The sequence below is a fragment of the Chiloscyllium punctatum genome, chromosome 3 (assembly GCF_047496795.1).
Source record: "Chiloscyllium punctatum isolate Juve2018m chromosome 3, sChiPun1.3, whole genome shotgun sequence".
Taxonomy (NCBI): Eukaryota; Metazoa; Chordata; class Chondrichthyes; order Orectolobiformes; family Hemiscylliidae; genus Chiloscyllium; species Chiloscyllium punctatum.
Window position 1 is genome coordinate 155,393,391 of NC_092741.1, and position 15,717 is coordinate 155,409,107.

Sequence of the window (15,717 nt, forward strand, 5' to 3'; positions counted from 1 at the left end):
TTTTGTGTTTTCTTTTTGATCAAGCAGGAATCGATTCTGCTGCACTGCAGTGGCAGAACTGGAATGGTCAAATCTTGCAATTTAGCTTCATTCATGGACTTCCACCAACAAGCATCGACTCAATTTCAAAAGTTCTAATCAGGTCCTATTCGTAGATACAACAGTGGTGCTGCTATATGGATTACACTGAAAAGTGATTTGAAAAGCAATTTTCCTGTATTTAATTGGATAGATTTGTCAAACCATTGTCATCTGCTTGATGCAGTAATCAATGTAAGGTTTTCAATTGCAGACTTCAGATTTAATTATACAGGCTGGTGCCCTATTCAAATGAGCATACAAGCTAAAACAAAAATATTTCCCTTACGTGTAGACAAATTCCAGCACAGTGAAAAATGTTACTAAATCATGGTGTTTCCATCTGCCGAACTGGTACAATGTCTAAAGTTACAGTTGATAACGTTCATGATTTGTTTTGAGGTGGTGATTCTGTTGAAACAAGTGGTGACAAAAATGACCAGCCTTGGTCATCTTACATTTATTGGCCTCAGAATTGGAAATGTCCAGAAAAATGGATAGTGAAACAGCTGATCAGTATGGACAGTTAGCTGTGCCTGGAGTTAAAGGAAACAGCATCAACAGCCTCTGCTGGAAATCCAGTTCCTCATCTGAAATACGTATGGGAAAAAAAATCATTTTCATGTTTCTTCTTTGTTGAAATTATTTAATTTAAATCAGAGTTGTCTAATTCTACATTGACATTCCAGGTTGACTAGAAGAGACTCTTTGGACCAAATGACCTGTTTCCCTTCCATAAATATAAGGTAAAGTTCAATTAACTCACTTAAATCCATACTTACTCTGGTTCTTCATATTTCAAAGACTTGAATTGTGTCTCTTAACCTTCTTTTCAACAATAAAAGAAAATTCAGCATCTGCTCATAAATTAGAGAAATGTGTTCCAAAATCATTTTTGTCACAGATTAGAGTGCTTTGCAATGCATGAGTGCCTTCGTCAAATGAGGTTGCACAAACATATGCATAATGTTTCAAGTGTTATCTTAACAATAGCCTGCAGAAAGATGCAATAGCATGTTTTAAGTTAATGTTAATCCCTTTCAGATATATCACTAGTATTTGATTTCATTTGTTGGTAACAGATTCACAAAAAAATGAAATGGCTAAAAACAAGAGCCAAATCTTCTCCTCGTGCTCACAAAGTTTCTTAACCTTTAAGCCTCCGATTATGGGTACAAACAATTATGTTAGAAAATATCAAATGACCCACAACAATGACTGAATTTAAAGTGCACTTGAATTATTACAATTGCAAGATTCACTCTATTGAAGCTAAACTAAATTGCAGCTGTAATTAGATCTTTTTGTAACAATGAAGAAAAAGTATGAAAAACAACTCCCACCACGTCTCTGCACTTCTAACATTAAATGTGCCTCCACTCTGCTTCCAACTAGTACCTGAAGAATGAGAGCAATGAAGTGCAGGCAAGGACTGATCATTTTTTGTTACCTTCTATGAAAAAGCTGAATTTCCAGGATAGGATTTCTAACATGACACACACTTAAAGAGTGTAACAAAATATATCATGTCACTTCACAGGAGTGTGATTATACAAAATTTGACACCAGCCACATAAAGATAAATTAAAGCAGATGCCGAAAAGCTTTGTCAAAGGGGTAGTTTTAAGAAGCATTGTTAGAAAGAGTAAACAGCAGTTGAGAGATTTGTCGTTAGCAGAGCCTTGGTAGCTGCAAACATCATGGAATCACAGAGAATCAGACTACATTGTGGAAAGATACCACTCAGCCCATCAATGCTACAACAGCCTCCCATTCTGACCCAGCCCCCTACCCTATCCCCATGACCCTGAATTTCCCATGGTCTATCCACCCCAACCTGCATATCTTTGGACTGTGGGAAGAAACCCATGCAGACACAGAGGGAACATGCAAAATCCACACAGTCACCCAAGGCTGGATTTGAACCTGGGTTCCTGGTGCATTGAGGTAGCAGTGCTAACCACCAAGCCACTGTAACACCCATCGACATGGACACTGATGATGGAGAGATTAAAATAGGAATGAATGTGTTGAATTGGGCTGCAACTTCTTTCAACAACAAAGTGACAGCTGCATACATTAACATGAAAAAAGTTAAAAATCACACAACAACAGGTTTAATTGGAAGCACTCTAGCTTTCGGAGCGACGCTCCTTCATCAGGTGATAGTCAGGAAGGAGCATCGCTCCAAAAGCTAGTGTGCTTCAAATTAAACCAGTTGGACTATAACCTGGTGTTGTGTGATTTTAACTTTGTACACCCCAGTCCAACACCAGCATCTCCAAATCTTAATATGAACAGAGTGACTTGATGGAGACTAGCCATCAACTTCAAGTTACTCAAACTTAGGTCCATACAGTGTCTAACCAACTGTAAGTCCTTGTATCCAGTACACCGATCATTTACCAAGTGTTTCCTCAAAGTGGGATTCTTGGATGAAGATTACAAACTAATCAGTTACATCAGCAGCCTGTTAGCACATAGGCAGTATATGGGAATGCCATCCCATATTCCCAATTTCTCCGCCTCTGCCGTATCTGCTCCCAGGAGGACCAGTTCCACCATAGGACACACCAGATGGCCTCCTTCTTTAGAGACCGCAATTTCCCTTCCCACGTGGTTAAAGATGCCCTCCAACGCATCTCGTCCACATCCCGCACCTCCACCCTCAGACCCCACCCCTCCAACCGTAACAAGGATAGAACGCCCCTGGTGCTCACCTTCCACCCTACAAACCTTCACATCAACCAATTCATCCACCGACATTTCCACCACCTCCAAAAAGACCCCACCACCATAGATATATTTCCCTCCTCACCCCTTTCCGCCTTCCGCAAAGACCATTCCCTCCGTGACTACCTGGTCAGGTCCACACCCCCCTACGACCCACCCTCCCATTCTGGCATTTTCCCCTGCCACTGCAGGAACTGTAAAACCTGTGCCCACACCTCCTCCCTCACCTCTATCCAAGGCCCTAAAGGAGCCTTCCACATCCATCAAAGTTTCACCTGCACATCCACCAATATCATTTATTGTATCCGTTGCTCCCGATGTGGTCTCCTCTACATTGGGGAGACTGGGCGCCTCCTAGCAGAGCGCTTTAGGGAACATCTCCGAGACACCCGCACCAATCAACCACACCGCCCCGTGGCCCAACATTTCAACTCCCCCTCCCACTCTGCCGAGGACATGGAGGTCCTGGGCCTCCTTCACCACCGCTCCCTCACCACCAGACACCTGGAGGAAGAACGCCTCATCTTCCGCCTCGGAACACTTCAACCCCAGGGCATCAATGTGGACTTCAACAGCTTCCTCATTTCCCCTTCCCCCACCTCATCCTAGTTTCAAACTTCCAGCTCAGTTACTGTCTCCTTGACTTGTCCGACCTGCCTATCTTCTTTTCCACCTATCCACTCCACCCTCTCCTCCTTGACCTATCACCTTCATCTCCTCCCCCACTCACCCATTGTACTCTATGCTACTCTCTCCCCACCCCCACCCTCCCCTAGCTTATCTCTCCATGCTTCAGGCTCACTACCTTTATTCCTGATGAAGGGCTTTTGCCCGAAACGTTGATTTCGCTGCTCGTTGGATGCTGCCTGAACTGCTGTGCTCTTCCAGCACCACTAATCCAGTATTTGGTTTTCAGCATCTGCAGTCATTGTTTTTACCAGTATATGGGAATAGTTTGCACAATGTTCAGCACCATTCATGACTCCTCAGATTCTGAAGCAGACCTTGTCCAAACACAATAAATATCTGACTTGGTCTGATAAGTGGCAAGTGACATTCTCACCACCACACATGTGACCATCACCAAAATAGAGAATCTAAGCATCGCCCCATGACATTACCATCACTGAATTTCACTCAGATCATACTGGGGAATTACCATTGGCCAGGAGCTGAAGTGGACCAACAACTACAATGGCAAGTGAGAGGCTGGCAATCAGTAACCCACCTCCTATCGCCCCAAAGCTTGACCACCATCTTCAGGGCACAGGCCTAGAGTGTGATGTATTACTCTCCATTGCCTGGATGGGTGCAGTAGAAGCATTCAAGAAGCTTGACACCATCCAGGACAAGGAAACCTGCCTGATTGGACCTTATCTGCCACTTTTGACATTCATTTACTTTACCATTGATGTACTGTGGCAGCAGTATGAACCATCTGCAAGATGTATGGCGGTAAGTCACCAAGCCTCCTTTGATAGCACCTCTAGAAAGAAAGAGGAGATTCGTAGCAATGTCATTACCTGCAATTTCTCCAAGTCGTGCACCAACTTAGAAACACTGAATCATACAGGACACAAGAGGCCCTCTGCTCCATTGAATCTGCACTGACAAAATCTACTCTGAATCTACATTAGGGACACTTTCCAACACTTGGCTAATGGCCTTGAATGTCATAGTAATTCAAAACCTCAGTAATTTTAAAGGTTCAGGGTGAAAATTCATTGCTCAAATACCTTTAAATCTCTTGCCTTTCACCTTAAAATTGTGCCCCCATATTATTCTCTTCCCAATCAAGGGGAACAGCTGCTTTCTGTTCACCTTGCCTCTCCTTCTCGTACACTTCGGCACCTCTATCAGGTCCTGCCTCCACCTTCTCTACTCTAAAATAAACAACCCGAGCTTACTCAGCCTCTCTTCAATGCCGAAATGTTCCATTCCAGTCAACATCCTGGTGAATCTCCTCTGCGCTCCCTCCAATGTAATCACCTCCTTCCCACAGTGTGGGAACAATCACAGCACTCAGCGCTCCAGCTGTGGTCTAACCAAAGTTCTGTGCAACTCCAACATAAGCTTGCTGCTCTTGTAAACTATGCCTCAACTGATAAAAGATTAAAAAATAACACAACATCAGGTTATAGTCCAACAGGTTTATTTGAAAACAGTAGATTTTGGCAACCTGCTCCTTCATCAGGTATTTAGTGTAATGCACATTAGTTAGCACAGAACTCAGACTCTGTTTAAGTCTGTGATAACAGTGTCAACAGCTAATGGTGTTAATAAACTTCCAGACATTTGTTTCAACAATAAAAGTGACAAATGGTTGTTGTGATAAGTCTTTTTCCTAACCGTCATCTATTAAACCTACAGTTATAATCAAAACCGAAGACTACCAACCTGTCCTGAAGCAAAATGAGTACTATGCCTCTGTTTCTTTTGAATAAACAAAGTGTTAATAAGATAGTCCAGGAGAGCTCTGATTTTAAAAATAGTAGTTTAAAATTCTTGAAGGACAGCTCTGAATTTAAAATTCCACTCTGGAACAAAATACAGAAAACAACACCAAAAGAAAAAAACAATTTGATACCAAAAAAAAACTAAAGTTATATCCAAATCTTGGTTGATGGACATTTTCTTTGCTCAAAATGGTACAAAAATTAGTGAAGAACGCAAGAGTGACATCATCACTTTTTTTTAATGACATGAATGTCACGGACAGCAACAAACCTGCAACATTCATAGAGGCATAAAATCATAGAGATGTACAGCATGGAAACAGACCCTTTGGTCCAACTTGTCCATGCCGACCAGATATCCCAAACCAATCTAGTCCCACCTGCTAGCACCCGGCCCATATCCCGCCAAACCCTTCCTATTCATATACCCATCCAAATGCCTCTTAAATGTTGCAATTGTACCAGCCTCCACCACTTCCTCTGGCAGCTCATTCCATACACGTACCACCCTCTGTGTGAAAAAGTTGCCCCGTAGGTCTCTTTTATATCTTTCCCCTCTCACCCTAAACCTATGCCCTCTAGTTCTGGATTCCCCGACCCCAGGGAGAAGGGCTTTTGCCTGAAACGTCGATTTTACTGCTCCTCGGATGCTGCCTGAACTGCTGTGCTCTTCCAGCACCACTAATCCAGAATCTGGTTTCCAGCATCTGCATTCATTGTTTTTACATACCACTTTGTCTATTTATCCTATCCATGCCCCTCATAATTTTGTAAACATCTATAAGGTCATCCCTCAGCCTCCGACACTCCAGGGAAAACAGCCCCAGCCTGTTCAGCCTCTCCCTATAGCTCAAATCATCCAACCCTGGCAAAAGCCTTGTAAATCTTTTCTGAACTCTTTCAAGTTTCACGACATCTTTTTAGATTAGATTACTTACAGTGTGGAAACAGGCCCTTCGGCCCAACAAGTCCACACCGCCCCGCCGAAGCGCAACCCACCCATACCCCTACATTTACCCCTTACCTAACACTATGGGCAATTTAGAATGGCCAATTCACCTGACCTGCACATCTTTGGACTGTGGGAGGAAACCGGAGCACCTGGAGGAAACCCACGCAGACACGGGGAGAACGTGCAAACTCCACACAGAAAGTCGCCTGAGGTGGGAATTGAACCCAGGTCTCTGGCGCTGTGAGGCAGCAGTGCCAACTGCTGTGCCACCGTGCCGCCCTAAGGGAAGGAGACCAGAATTGCATGCAATATTCCAACAGTAGCTGAACGAATGTCCTGTACAGTGTGCACCAGGAGACATTTTTAATGCAGGTGAAACTGTTTTACCACCTTATACGAGATCACTCTTTGCTGTTTGAAAGAGAAATGTGAAATGGTGGAACATGAAGCAAGAAGCATGTCAGTTTGACTGTCTGTGCCAACATGGATGGCCCTGAAAAACCATCCTTTCTTGTGACTGGAAGGTCCACACACCATGTTACTTTACGATCATTAAGTGACTAATCCATGCTATATGAGGCTAGTAAACCCATCTACATCACCTCCAATATTTTAGAGACCTCGGGCAAAAAAGTGGACAAAATGCATGAAGAGAGTTATCATCCTGATTCCATAATGTATTGATGTGGTGGTACTGAGGTGGACAAAGTCAGAGGTCATACAATACTAAGTTACACTCCAACAGGTTCATTTGGCATTTGGAGTGCCATTCCTTTGTCAGGTGTCATGTGATTCTAATTTTGTCCACAATTTATTAGTCTCAACCCTAAAGGTACTGGAGGTTGAGTAGACAGAATTCCAAAGATTGGCACCCTTCCGAATGAAGAAATTTCTCTTTATCTCAGTTCTGAATGACAAGCTCCTTATTCAAAGATTGTGAGGCTCAGATCAAGATTCTTTAGCCAGAATAAACAGCTTCTATAGCTCTATCCTGTCAAGCTCACTAAGGATTCAGTTTTATTAAGAAAGTGCCTGGCATTCTTCCAAATTCCAGGGAAGACTGGCCCAAACTCTCCACTTACAGGCCTTTCATACAAGCAAGCTAGTAAACTATCGACAGAACCCACTGAAGCAAGTACATAATTCATAAGAAAAAAGTCAAAAACCATGCACCCTTCTCCAGGCGTGATCCCGCCAAAGCCTAATCTAATTGTATCACCGTTCCTTCACTATCACTGGGTCAAGACCCTGGAATATCTTTCCAAACAGCATTGTGCGTACCCTTACATCTTAAAACCATACAAAATAGGAACAGAAGTGCTTGACCCTTCAATCCCATTCTGCCATTTCATAGGATCATGGCTGATCTGACATTCCTCAAGTCCACTTTCTGCCCTTTCCCCATAACCTGAATTCCCCTACTCATAAGATTCTATCTCAGCCTTGAATAAATACAAAGACTCTACTTGCACAGCTCTCTGTGGCAAGATTAGATTTTTTTTTTAGATTACTTACAGTGTGGAAACAAGTCCACACCGCCCCGCCGAAGCGTAACCCACCCATACCCCTACATCTACCCCTTACCTAACACTATGGGCAATTTAGCATGGCCAATTCACCTGGCCATGCAAGGAGTGACAAAGACTTAAAACCCTCAGAGAAAAAAAATTCCTCCTCACTTCAGTTTTAAATTGGCATCTACTTATTCTGAGACTTTGCCCTCTGATCCTCGATTCTTACATGAGGGGCAATGTTGTTTCAGAATTTACCCTGTCAAGCCCCTTAAGAATCCTGTATATTTCAATGAAATCGTGTCTCACTCTTTAAATTCCAACCAGTAGAGTCGTAATCTGTTTAATCCTTCTTTATAAAATAATCCCTCAATACCAGAGTGTCATCTGAGTGAACCTTCTCTGAGCTACATCCAATAAAGGACTGTAGTGGTTCACGAAAACAACTCACCATCATCTTTTCAACAGGAGTTAGGCATAGGAAATAAATGCTGGTTTGGCCAGATACACCCACATCCCACGAACAGACAAAAATCCAATATAGTTGACGTAGGCCCGGATCAAAAGCCAGCCATGACCTTCGGCTAAATTCATCATTAGTCAGTGTGTTTCTTCAAACTTTGCTCACTTTTAGTTAATCATGTATTTTCTTAGCATTGATCATCTTTGTTGGTGGAGGTTTATCCAAGAGGGGATCGGGAGAACATGGCCGCCGATATCTTCTTAAAGCTCTTGACTATTTGTTTCAATTTATGAACAAACTTACTACTGCAGACCAACCTAACCAGCAAACTGTTCTTTACTTTTTAAAATTCACTTTGAGTTAATTAAAGGTAGATTGTTCATAGATGGTATACTGGAAATTTTAATAAATAATTAATTTTTGTGAGAAAGCGATTTTCACCAAAATACGCGAAATGACCACAAACTCGAGGTAGCTTGTTTTATAACAAGCTTTTTAAAAGGAAAGCTTGGATGTGATCTTCTCTTTCCTGAAGGTGGTGGTTAAGGTGACAGGAACAGCAAATCATTGGCTGTGCTGACCCTAGGAAGGTATTCACCTCCATCCCATCAACTCAGCGAGTGAGTTTTGAATGAGAACATTCATGGTTTTTTTTATTTTTTTTTCCAATCAATCTCAGTTCAGAGATGTTATTACACACTTCTGGAGCATCTGGGACTAGGACTCAGATCTCCTGCCTCAGAGGTAGTAATGGTACTACCACACCACAACAATAACGGCTGGCCTCAGGAAGGCACTCATATGATTGATTGCTTTTGTCTTGATGCACCATAAATTAAAGTCTTTAAGTCATCAATTAATGACCACTCAAGGGCCTCAATGTGCCATTAACCTGAATATTGCCCACAGAGCAAATAACTGGAAACAGATCCTGCAGTCGAACGAATATATGCTGACGATGTTATAGAGTCACAGAGATGTACAGCATGGAAACAGACCCTTTGGTCCAACCCGTCCATGCCGACCAGATATCCCAACACAATCTAGTCCCACCTGCCAGCACCCGGCCCATATCCCTCCAAACCCTTCCTATTCATATACCCATCCAAATGTCTCTTAAATGTTGCAATTATACCAGCCTCCACCATATCCTCTGGCAGCTCATTCCATACATGTACCACCCTCTGCGTGAAAAAGTTGCCCTGTAGGTCTCTTTTATATCTTTCCCCTCTCACCCTAAACCTATGCCCTCTAGTTCTGGACTCCCCGACTCCCAGGGAAAAGACTCTGTCTATTTATCCTATCCATGCCACTCATAATTTTGTAAACCTTTATTAGGTCACCCCTCAGCCACCGATGCTCCAAGGAAAGCAGCCCCAGCCTGTTCAGCCTCTTCCTGTAGCTCAGATCCTCCAACCCTGGCAACATCCTTGTAAATCTTTTCTGAAACCTTTCAAGTTTCACAACATTTTTCCGATAGGAAGGAGACCAGAATTGCATGCAATGTTCCAACAGTGGCCTAACCAATGTCCTGTACATAACCTCCGAACTCCTGTACTCAGTACTCTGACCAATAAAGGAAAGCATACCAAACACCTTCTTCACTATCCTATCTACCTGTGACTCCACTTTCAAGGAGTTATGAACTTGCACTCCAAAGTCTGTGTTCGGCAACACTCCCTAGGACCTTACCATTAAGTGTATACGTCCTGCTAAGATTTGCTTTCCCAAAATGCAGCACCTTGCATTTATTTGAATTAAACTCCATCTGCCACTTCTCAGCCCATTGGCCCATCTGGTCCAGATCCTGTTGTAATCTGAGGTAACCCTCTTCGCTGTCCACTCCACCTCCAATTTTGGTGTCATCTGCAAACTTACTAACTGTACCTCTTATGTTCGCATCCAAATCATTTATGTAAATGACAAAAAGTAGAGGATCCAGCACCGATCCTTGTGGCACTCCACTGGTCAGAGGCCTCCAGTCTGAAAAACAATTCTCCACCACCACCCTCTGTCTTCTACCTTTGAACCAGTTCTGTATCCAAATGGCTAGTTCTCCCTGTATTCCATGAGATCTAACCTTGCTAATCAGTCTCCCATGGGGAACCTTGTCGAACTCCTTACTGAAGTCCATATAGATCACATCTACTGCTCTGCCCTCATCAATCCTCTTTGTTACTTCTTCAAAAAACTCAATCAAGTTTGTGAGACATGATTTCCCACACACAAAGCCATGTTGATTATCCAGAATCAGACCTTGCCTTTCCAAATACATGTACATCCTGTCCCTCAGGATTCCCTTCAACAATTTGCCCACCACCAAGGTCAGGCTCACTGATCTATAGTTCCCTGACTTGTCTTTACCGCCCTTCTTAAACAGTGGCACTGTTTGCTAACCTCCAGTCTTCCGGCACTCCACCTGTGACTATCGATGATTCAAATATCTCAGCAAGAGGCCCAGCAATCACTTCTCTAGCTTCCCACAGAGATCTCGGGTACACCTGATCAGGTCCTGGGGATTTATCCACTTTTAACCGTTTCAAGACATTCAGCACTTCCTCCTCTGTAATCTGAACATTTTGCAAGATGTCACCATCTATTTCCCTACAGTCTATATCTTCCATATCCTTTTCCACAGTAAATACTGATGCAAAATATTCATTTAGTATCTCCCCCATTTTCTGTGGCTCCACACAAAGGCTGAATTGCTGATCTTTGAGGGGCCCTATTCTCTCCCTAGTTACCCTTTTGTCCTTAATATATTTGTAAAAAACCTTTGGATTCTCCTTAATTCTATTTGCCAAAGCTACCTCATGTCCCCTTTTTGCCCTCCTGACTTCCCTCTTAAGTATACTCCTACTTTCTTTATACCCTTCTAAGAGTATAGTCTTACTCTTTTAAGACCATAGATCAATCCTGTCTATACCTGACATATGCTTCCTTCTTTTTCTTAACCAAACCCTCAATTTCTTTAGTCATCCAGCATTCCCTATACCTACCAGCCTTTCCTTTCACCCTGACAGGAATATACTTTCTCTGGATTCTTGTTATCTCATTTCTGAAGACTTCACATTTTCCAGCCATCCCTTTACCTGCGAACATCTGCCTCCAATCAGCTTTCAAAAGTTCTTGCCTAATACTGTCGAAATTGGCCTTTCTCCAATTTAGAACTTCAACTTTTAGCTCTGGTCTATCCTTTTCCATCATTATTTTAAATCTAATAGAATTATGGTCGCTGGCCCCAAAGTCCTGCCCCACTGACACCTCAGTCAGCTGCCCTGCCTTATTTCCCAAGAGTAGGTCAAACTCCCAAACTAAACTAGTCCCACCTGCCTGCACTTGGCCCATATCCCTCTAAACCTTTCCTATTCATGTACTTATCCAAAATACTTTCAAATGTTGTATCTGTACCTGTATCCACCATTCCTCTGGCAGTTCATTCCAGACACTAACCACTCTCAGTGTAAAATGTTGCCCCTCTTATCCCTTTTAAAACTTTCTCCTCTCATCTAAGAAATATATCCCTTAGTTTTGAACTCCCCGTCTGAGGAAAAAGACCTTTGCTAGTCACCTTATCTGTGCCCCTCATGATTTTATAAACCTCTATAAGGTGACCCTTCAACCTCCTACGCTCCAGTGAAAATAGTTCCAATCTATTAATCTAGTTTTCTAACTCAAACCCAGCAACATCCTATTAAATCATTTCTGAACCCTCTCCAATTTAATAGCATCCTCCTACAGCAGGGCGACCAGAACTGTACACAGTGCTCCAGAAAAAGCCTTACCAATGTCTGTACAACCTCAAGGTGACATCTGAACTTCTGCATTCAAAGGTCGGAACAATGAAGGCAAGCATATGAAAAACCTTTTTAACCACCCTGTCTACCTATGATACAACTGTCAAAGAATTATGCACCTGAACTCCTGGTTCTCTCTGTTCTATAACACTACCCAGGGCTAGAATATTAAATGCGTAAGTCTTGTCCTTGTTTGTTTTACCAAAATGCAATACATCACATTTATCCAAATAAAACTCCATCTTCCACTCCTCAGCCCATTGGCCCATCTGATCAAGATCTCTTTGTAATCTCAGATAACTTCCTTCACTATCCATTATACCACCAATTTTGGTGTCATTCATAAACTTACTAACCATGCTATGACTCTATGGCTCCATGGCTGCTTTGCATGTTTGGGAGAGATTTACATTTGCCCGAATCTAGGGACAATCCAAGGTGAGAAACGTGACCACTGAAATCCAGTTTCCTTCCTTGGCCTCCACCCACCATCAACCCCTTCTCCCTGTGAGTGTCCATGAACAATACTCCATGACTCATTAGTACAGCTCTTCATGACTGCACAGCCTGTGTTTCCAGTAATACTTACAACTTCATGAGTTTTCCAGCCTGTGATTGGTGGCAGCCTCAGCTGAAGGAGGATTTTAGAGACAAGGCTCCTGATAGGACAAGAAATTTACCAGACAAAACCAATCTAACGGTGTTTGATCCAACAAGCTTTCTGAGTGGGAGAGTGATTACCCCTTGAGGCTATCTGCCCCAAGACATAGTGCACAGAATATTCTGCTGGATTTTGTGGTTAGCAATCAAGAGACAACACTCACCTCTGGCCTCAAAGAAAGCTGACCATTAAAATACAGTGATGTGTGTGATACATGTTTCTCATTTCCTGCATCAATTTGAATCTATCACAAAGTCATGGTAAACTACAGGCTTCCAACAACAGGGATATTGTAAGCAGCTAAACAAAGGGACATATTCTCACAGTCAGCACATCATGAAGTCAAATCCACTGATTATCCTTCACTAAAGATGAACTTTAAAGTAATTGAAATTATTGGGAGATAGACATGCAATTAAAAATAAAACTGAAGTACCAAAAATGAATTATAAACACTTTAAAACGTTATTATTTATGACATTATTATGCTTTTTGTATTTATTTGTGGGATGTGGGTGTCCCTGGCTGGACCATCCCTCGTTGCCCCTTGAAAAGGTGGTGGATTTTGGGTGATTTTGGACCCAAAATCACTGGGTCCAGGATTTTGACCCAGTGACTGTGAAGGGATGGCAATATATTTCCAGGTCAGGATGGTGAGTGGCTTGGAGGGGAACTTGAAGGTGGTGCTGTTCCCTTGATCTGCTGCCCTTGTCCTTCTTGATGGAAGTGGTTGTAGTTTTAGAAGGTGCTGTCTGAGGATCTTTGGTGAATTTCTGCAGTGCACCTTGTAGATAAAACACACCACTGCTGAGCACCAACAGTGGAGGGAGTGAATGTTTGTAGATGTGGTGCCAATCAAGCGGCTGCTTTGTCCTGGATGGTGTCAAGCTTCTTGAGTGTTGTTGGAGCTGGACCCATCCAGGCAAGTGGGGAGTGTTCCATCACACTCCTGACTTGTACCTTGTAGATATGGACAGGCTTTGGGGAGTCAGAAGGTGAATTAGTCTTAAAAAGTCAGTTCCATCTCATTCAACAAAATGTAACTTTTCGGATTTCTTTAAACTGAATCTAATTAGTGAAAATCAATCTATCAGTTCAGCAATTTTTAATTTGCTTTTGTCTCTAAAGACCCCAGTGATCCATGTCCTAGAGAAGCATAGAGGCAGGGACAGCAATATTGAATTGCCACATTTCTCTGCACATATGTTGCATTCGGTTTCCGGAGAGCAATGGGGATGAATATTGACATTTCTTTTGCAATTGGCGCTGAAAAGTCATGTCATAACGGTCTAGAATACTGTCTGATTGGACTGATGCATGACCGATTTTGTGTTTGGTAATTGAGTTCAAGCAGAAATCTAAGTGGAAGTAACCTTCCAAAATAGTGCAATATTTGGGAGTAATTTGCACCCAGTCAGCAAGTCGGAGGAGTTGTAGACAGTGAGGAAGGATATGGCAGGTTACAGCGGGATATAGAGAAGCTGCAGAGCTGGGCAGAAAGGTGGCAAATGGAGTTCAATGTAGCTAAGTGTGAAGTGATTCACTTTGGTAAGAGTAATAAAAAGATGGATTACTGGGCTAATGGTAGACTACTTGGTAGTGTGGAAGAGCAGAGGGATCTTGGTGTCCATGTACACAGATCTCTGAAAGTTGCCACCCAGGTAAATAGTGCAGTGAAGAAGGCTTATAGCGTACTGGCTTTTATTGGTAGAGGAATAGAGTTCCGGAGTCCTGAGGTCATGCTGCAGTTGTATAAGACTCTGGTGCGGCCGCATCTGGAATATTGTGTGCAGTTTTGGTCGCCATACTATAGGAAGGATGTGGAGGCACTGGAACGGGTGCAGAGGAAGTTTACCAGGATGTTGCCTGGTATGGTAGGAAGATCCTATGAGGAAAGGCTGAGGCACTTGGGGTTGTTTTCTTTGGAGAAAAGAAGGTTTAGGGGTGATTTGATAGAGGTGTACAAGATGATTAGGGGGTTAGATAGGGTTGACAGTGAGAACCTTTTTCCACGTATGGAGTCAGCTATTACAAGGGGGCATAGCTTTAAATTAAGGGGGGGTAGATATAGGACTGATGTTAGGGGTAGGTTCTTCACTCAGCGAGTCGTAGGATCATGGAATGCCCTGCCAGTAGCAGTAGTGGACTCTCCCTCTTTATGGGTATTTAAGCGGGCATTGGATAGGTATATGGAGGATAGTGGGTTAGTGTAGGTTAGGTGGGCTTTGATCGGCGCAACATCGAGGGCCGAAGGGCCTGTACTGCGCTGTATTGTTCTATGTTCTATGTTCTATGTTCTAATTGTGCTCAAAGTGCAAGCACCAATCCAAGTTTTTACTGTGTGAGCTAATAATCGCTTTAGTACCTTGCTTTATCCTCTATTTGGACAAGCACTGGTGTAGTGAAAACCTCTGACATTCTCACACTGTGCAGTTCATTATTGCCTGGTGGTTCTAACTAAACTGTATTTCTGCTTAAAATATTGAAGTTCCCCGATGTAAATCTCAGGAAATAGATGAATTAGCAGATATTTCTCAAAGGTGACATTTTTCATTTCTGAGCAGTTATTGGCATAAAGCTTCAAAGCTTCTGTGAGAACTGAATATAAACATTAAGCATCACGAGACCAAAGACAAATTTGGAATGTATCCACTTTCAGTTACGCTTTACTGATCACTCCCTTCCCCCTCACTCCCACCACCCCAAACCACCACCTCCATCACGTTTAAGGTCTGTTTGTAATTTTAAATACAAAATAACATTGATAAATGTAAGTAAATTGCCATTTTTAAAAGCCAGTAAAACACGAAGCAATTGTCTTATTTTTTAAAAATTGTAGAGGAATTCTTTATCTTTCAAGTTGCAGGTTTAATTGTAGTGTGCATCAGCATTCCACAGTGTTAAAGTATTTGACCTTCCCTCAGCAGGCAGAGGGAATAGGTGGTATGTCATAAATCCTATCTAAGAATCTGTTTGCACAAAACCTGCTTTGGATGAGAGTGGATTCTACATATTTCCTTGTTGTTCTGGCCTGGGTCCACCTCGCTGAGAATCAGAGGCGGCTTC